The following is a 5,788-nucleotide window of genomic DNA, read 5'->3' on the forward strand; positions in this document are numbered from 1 at the left end:
ATTTGAGAGAATGCCACATCAACCCCTGTTACTCATGGAAAATGTGCTAGTCACATGTCCCCTGTTGGGTGAAACTATGTTCGTTTAATTCTGTTGTAGTACTTGCCCAACTATTTAATTTGTCAATCCGAGGTCCGTAGACTTACGAGACATATGCACTATATATGTAGGACTGAAGTGGAACTAGTTTAATCTAAATTACTGCAATCAAATTAATCTAGGAAGGCATTGAAACATTAACTATGAAAGCAGGAAATTGCATAAAGGAAAAACAATACAACATGTGAAGAATTGAATGACAAACAACATATGTGAGCTCACAACAATAAAACTATCTCAAATTATATTACAAGAATTAAATTACAAATCATGAAAGCATAACAATAAAAGATGAAAAACTAAGAATTCTTTCCATTATTCATTATTCATTATTCCCCCTTAAAATGAAGAGAGAGCACTCTCTTATATACATGAGGAAGATAACCTTCTCATAATTACATATCCAATATTCTCTCAAGCACTCTCAACTAATTTCCCATTATTACAAGATATGATCCCACAAATCTCTCAAACATTTTTAACTACTTTCCCATTATTACAAAATATGATCCCTTTGAATCCTCCATAAATCTCTCACATATCTTGGATAAGATATGCCAACCAAATCCTCCATGATTTTCTCCTTAGGAATAGGCTTGCATAATTATCTCCATAATATGGTGGAGGAGATATTAATTCTTCACATATTTCCTACACATCACAAAACTCACATATTCTTGAGATATATATAAACATATGTATATTTTCTAATATTTAATCATAAATTCACTTGTAATACAAAAATGAATAAAATGGAAAATAAGAAGGTGAAACCCAAATGTATGTATGAAAATGATATGATAAAAGGTTAATGGGATGATGAAATGTAAGGAATAGTGAAGAAAAAGGTGGATGAAAATATGACATTTCTGAGTCCCAACATCCTCCCCAACTGAACTTGTTGCATGTCCTCATGCAACCATGCATGGGTCTCTTTAAGAACATTGGCATTTTGAAATTTGGCTTTACATGATGATGTCTTTTAATAATGAATGTTTCCAGGATATGTGAAAGACATGAGTAACAATTTACATTTTCTTATGGTTGGTTCTTGTGTGACAACCATGAATACAAAGAATGTTGGTTCTTGTGTTAACAACATTCATTTCATTTTATGTTCTCTTTTCTTCAATAATAATGTAAACACTCACTGGAAATCATAATGTGCATAAGAAAGCCCTTTTTTAATATTAATGAAGCATGCCAATATTGCGTATGAAACAAAGTGCAACAAAGTATCATTGGGAAATAAATGTTGGTGAATGGTAAATCGAGTGATAGTGGTGAAGAAAAGGAATCATGGAAGTGAATATAGTTCTCTGCCCCCTCAACTGAATTGGTTGCATGTCCTCATGCAACTTGACATGGATCATGAAAGAAAATGTAGCATGGTGAGGGAATTTTCCAAAATATTCAAGTTAGCATATAAGGAATTGCATGATTAAATATTAGAAAACAACATACCTCTACTTACCCAAGAATGATGAATTATGCAATAGGAATGTAACTGCTGCTGCTGTTGGATCAGGAAAATGTGACTGATGTTGTTGTAGTTGGATCCTGGGAAATGAAGGAATCTGAACTGCTGATGCTAAATCATGGAAAAGATAAATGCTGAAAGTGGAACCGTGGTACTCTCATAGATTAGAATGCATACTGCTGTAGCTGCTGAGGGAGTCGTGAAAAAGTGTATAGTCTTCACCCGCTACAAACCCGATGGTACAATTCTAAACATGCGAATGAATGTGTCGATGTCGAGCATGAATAGAAATCATTGGATTACCAGCCATTAATGTATGTCGTTAACTAATGCGAGGCAACTCACCATTGATGTCAATGAGTGCCAAGGTACTGGAGTACATCTTGCGAAGTGCGCATCGATGTGTTGAGATCGAGCCACTTGCAAGATCTGAAGATCAAGGGACATTGATGTATTCCCATGATCGCCAGCGAGAGAACTTGCCATTAAGGCATGCAAGCCTCTAAGTACTTAAAAGGAACTCTAGTCTATTTCCCAGATAAGGTGCTGATGTCGATGGGGCAAGACTTGTTGAAAGGTGGGCCTTAAGGAATCCCACATCAGTCAACGCAAGTTTGTACAAAAAGATTTGGTAGGACTATAAATGGAAAGAACTCATGGTCAATTAGTGTGGATCATCATGGCGAGGAAAAAAAGGCAATGTAATCATGGAAAGGGAATGAGTTTTATTCAGAAGGCAAACTAGAAGGCAAAAATAAACTGAAAAGGATAAAGGGATGTATGCGATTCAGAAAAATAGGCATGCATGAAGTCGTGAAAGATAAGGAAATGGAAGATGGGCTGCAACACAAGGATGGTATAGGAATTTGGAAGGAAAAATGGGAGTAATCATGACGCAAAAGGATCTTTGTGTAGTGGAAAATGTCATGATATGTGCAGTGAAGAATCAGTTCCTTCAAGCGTCCAATGATGCATGTTTCATTGTGATTTCGAAAAATCACTTTTGCATTAGATTGTCTTCACTCTGAAAAACTTAGCACCATTCTTGCATAAAAATTGTCACCTTTATGTGCCATCTCCATCGATCATTCCTGTATGAAGTGACTCAAAAACAAATTAGCTCATTTCCAAGAATTTATGAAATGTCCATTTTTTAATTATTTTTCGAAGTTACACTAATTATGGATGAAAAGGGTGTTGCATCGTAATATTGAGCTTTCTGCATAAGCTTCTCTTTGACCTACACAACACCAATCTCATTTATCTTGTTAGTATATGCATCCTAACTTTTGCCCACAAATTCACAAAAAAAAAAAAAAAAAAAAAAAAAAAAAATAAAAAAAAATAAAAATCCAACATACTTTTATTTCCCCCCAACTAGAAATATTGCATGTCCCCATGCAATGTACTCATTGATTGTGCAATACTTTTTCAAAATGTTTTTATTGGTTTGTAGGAAAATTGATTTAAAACATTTGAAAAGGCTTTTGTATTTCTTAGGGAACAAGTAGTTAGTTTATGAATGAATGAGGGCAATTTATTTATTTATTTATTTTTTGTTTTTTTAATGGAAAAATTTATACATCATATCACTGGAAATTTGAAGGAGAATATGATGCCAATGAACATCAAAAGTGTCAGAAAAATGACGGGTGTCTCATAGCTCTTCCTTCTTACTAATTCAATCACTGTCGAATATTTTCGTGTAAATACCAGTGTTGGCTGGACCTGAAGCTGAAGTGCAACCGCAAATGGTGTGTGCCGCATTCTCTGAAGATTCAGTGACTCAATCGTTTGGGACTCCAAACCAATATCACGTAAGCCATAGTCAAATTTGTGAAGGATTCATGCTCGGGTGTGTCAAAGGTACCGTTATTCGCACTGTTAATGGTGGCGTTTACAGCAGCAAAGATCGCAGCACAGCTTCCAATCCCTCCGAGATACGATGGGTTTGTGTACAAGGACAGAGTAACAGTGAATTCATTGCTGGTGGAGGCTTTCTTTGACCCGCTCTGTCCAGACAGCAGGGACTCATGGTGGCCATTGAAGGAGATCCTCTGCTTCTACGATGACAAGATTACCTTCATTGTTCACCCCTTTGCGTTACCGTACCATCATAATTCATTTACTGCATGTCGTTCATTGCACATTGCAAACAGAATAAACAGGGCCTACACTTATCCTCTACTAGATCATTTTTTTGAAACATCAGGCAAGGTTTTATAATAAGGCAACCCTTCAAGTTTCTCCCACTTCTATCATCGACCAAATTATTCATTTTGCATTAGAGACAACGGGGAATTCTTCATTGACCATGTTTGAATCAGCCTTTCAAGACACAGCAACAGACATGGCAACAAGGATCTCATTTAAGTATGGTTGTTCAAGAGCAGTGACAGGTACACCTTACTTCTTTGTAAATGGAATCCCATTGCTCAATACTGGCGAAACGCGATGGCATCAAGTCAACTCCATGACTTGAAAAGAAAGTATTCATGACATATCAAACGTTCAACAAGGCAGTAATAAAAGGGCAATTGTTCATTCAGACAGCACAGATCCTCTTAAAGGCTGCTTCATATGGTCTAGCAGCCTGCGACCTACTTCTTCACCCACAAGGCTCATCCCGCTTGCCATTGATTAGAATTTATCAGCCCACACAACCTGTTAGGGAATTGAATTTTCAGAATCGAACTCCACCAACCGACAACTAACTTGAATACAAACCAATGCAGTACAACTTTTTGGAATTCTTCATGTTTAACCATGAAATACAAAAACATCCTGTAATATGTATAACCGGATATAATTACATGTGATTAGCCAGAAGGATTTCTTGAGGCACCAAGCAAGGTGAAAGTACAAAGATAGGAATTTGCCCATTTTTCATAGTTATGTACATTGTAAATTTGCACTCAAACCACTTCAACCCAGAAGAATTCACATGAGCTGTTAAATGTCTATCAATTGTAAACTTTTCCCTGTTCTTATTAATCTAGAAGAAATCAGACATCCCTGATCTTGGGCTTGGGTTTTGGGTGAGGATGATGTGTCTTCTTTGGACTTGGTGGATGAGAACTGAATTTAAGAACCAAGAACTTAAAGCAGGGAATAAAAACAAAATACAGTACAACCAAGATGAAGGGAGCTGCAACCAGCCAGCCAAGCATCACGTGAGAGACAGTAAGAAGAACATCACGAGAAGCTTGACCAGTTATGACCATCCTCAGTGCATCTGAAGTCAAAGCAAAATGATCCCCGCCAGTAATGACTTCACCAAGACGCAAGAAAGGCACCACCAAACTCAGCTCTATGGGCATGGCAACAAAGTTGGCAAGCATCAGGGTGGGTGTGTTGGCAAGCAAGAATGTATTAAATAGATGCCAATACCTCCAAAACAGATTTAATAAACTGCATCTGAATTTCCTCATCCACCTTTGAAAACAGAGGGACATGTACAAACAGAGATTTGATGCCATGCTTGGCAGCATAGCGAAGTGAGTGATAGTATACATAATTGCAAACAAACCGACCAGCATCATCAGAACAACATCATATCCTTTATTCACCAAAGCGTGCAAATTTGTTTGGTTGGCAGGGTTGTCTCGATCACGTGGGGAATGTCACCGTCCTCAGGAAAGATGGGAGTCCTCTGAGGCTGCCAGCCCATTTCATCAGGGCAGCGGAAATTGGGATTGGGGGCCGGTGAATTTTGCTTCGGACATCCAGAAGTGAGAAAATGGGATCAGAGGGGCCGCCCGGAACTAAAATCCATGTGACAGGATTCACAAAATTTCATGGAGTGGCAGAGAATCCAACGGAGACGATTGTGAACCGGTTGAAGGAATATGTCAATAAACAGGGCTTGAGTGATGGAGCCACTCCCAGCAGCTTCCGGTGGAAAGAACTCCTTCCATTCTGAGAGAAGGCTTGAGGGTTCACGGGATGAGAGTGTTGGGGCCGATGAAAAAAACTGCATTGTTCTGAGATGAATCCCCACTGGAGGAGCGAATCCCCACATACATCTCATCCTTCCATAGATCAACAGAGTGCGAAATCAGGGGAGCAGAGGGCCTAATCAGACCAGATTTACTCAACCTGACCTCTAGAACCTTGCATCATAGTCTATCCAAGCGTGCAATTGAGTTCCATCATTGAGGGTCAATTCCATTTCAGAAACATCAACAGTTTTTGAAGGGATCAAGCTCT

General features: G+C 38.2%; 1 pseudogene; it reads left to right on the forward strand.

The window, feature by feature from the left end:
* Positions 1–3,330: 3,330 nt before the first annotated feature.
* LOC149217712 (uncharacterized) lies at positions 3,331–4,061 on the forward strand (annotated as a pseudogene).
* The last annotated feature ends 1,727 nt before the right edge of the window (positions 4,062–5,788 follow it).

This window comes from Pinus tabuliformis, chromosome 1_1 (genome assembly GCF_031772625.1).
Source record: "Pinus tabuliformis cultivar Carrire ecotype Pingquan chromosome 1_1, CPIR1, whole genome shotgun sequence".
NCBI classification, from domain to species: Eukaryota; Viridiplantae; Streptophyta; class Pinopsida; order Pinales; family Pinaceae; genus Pinus; species Pinus tabuliformis.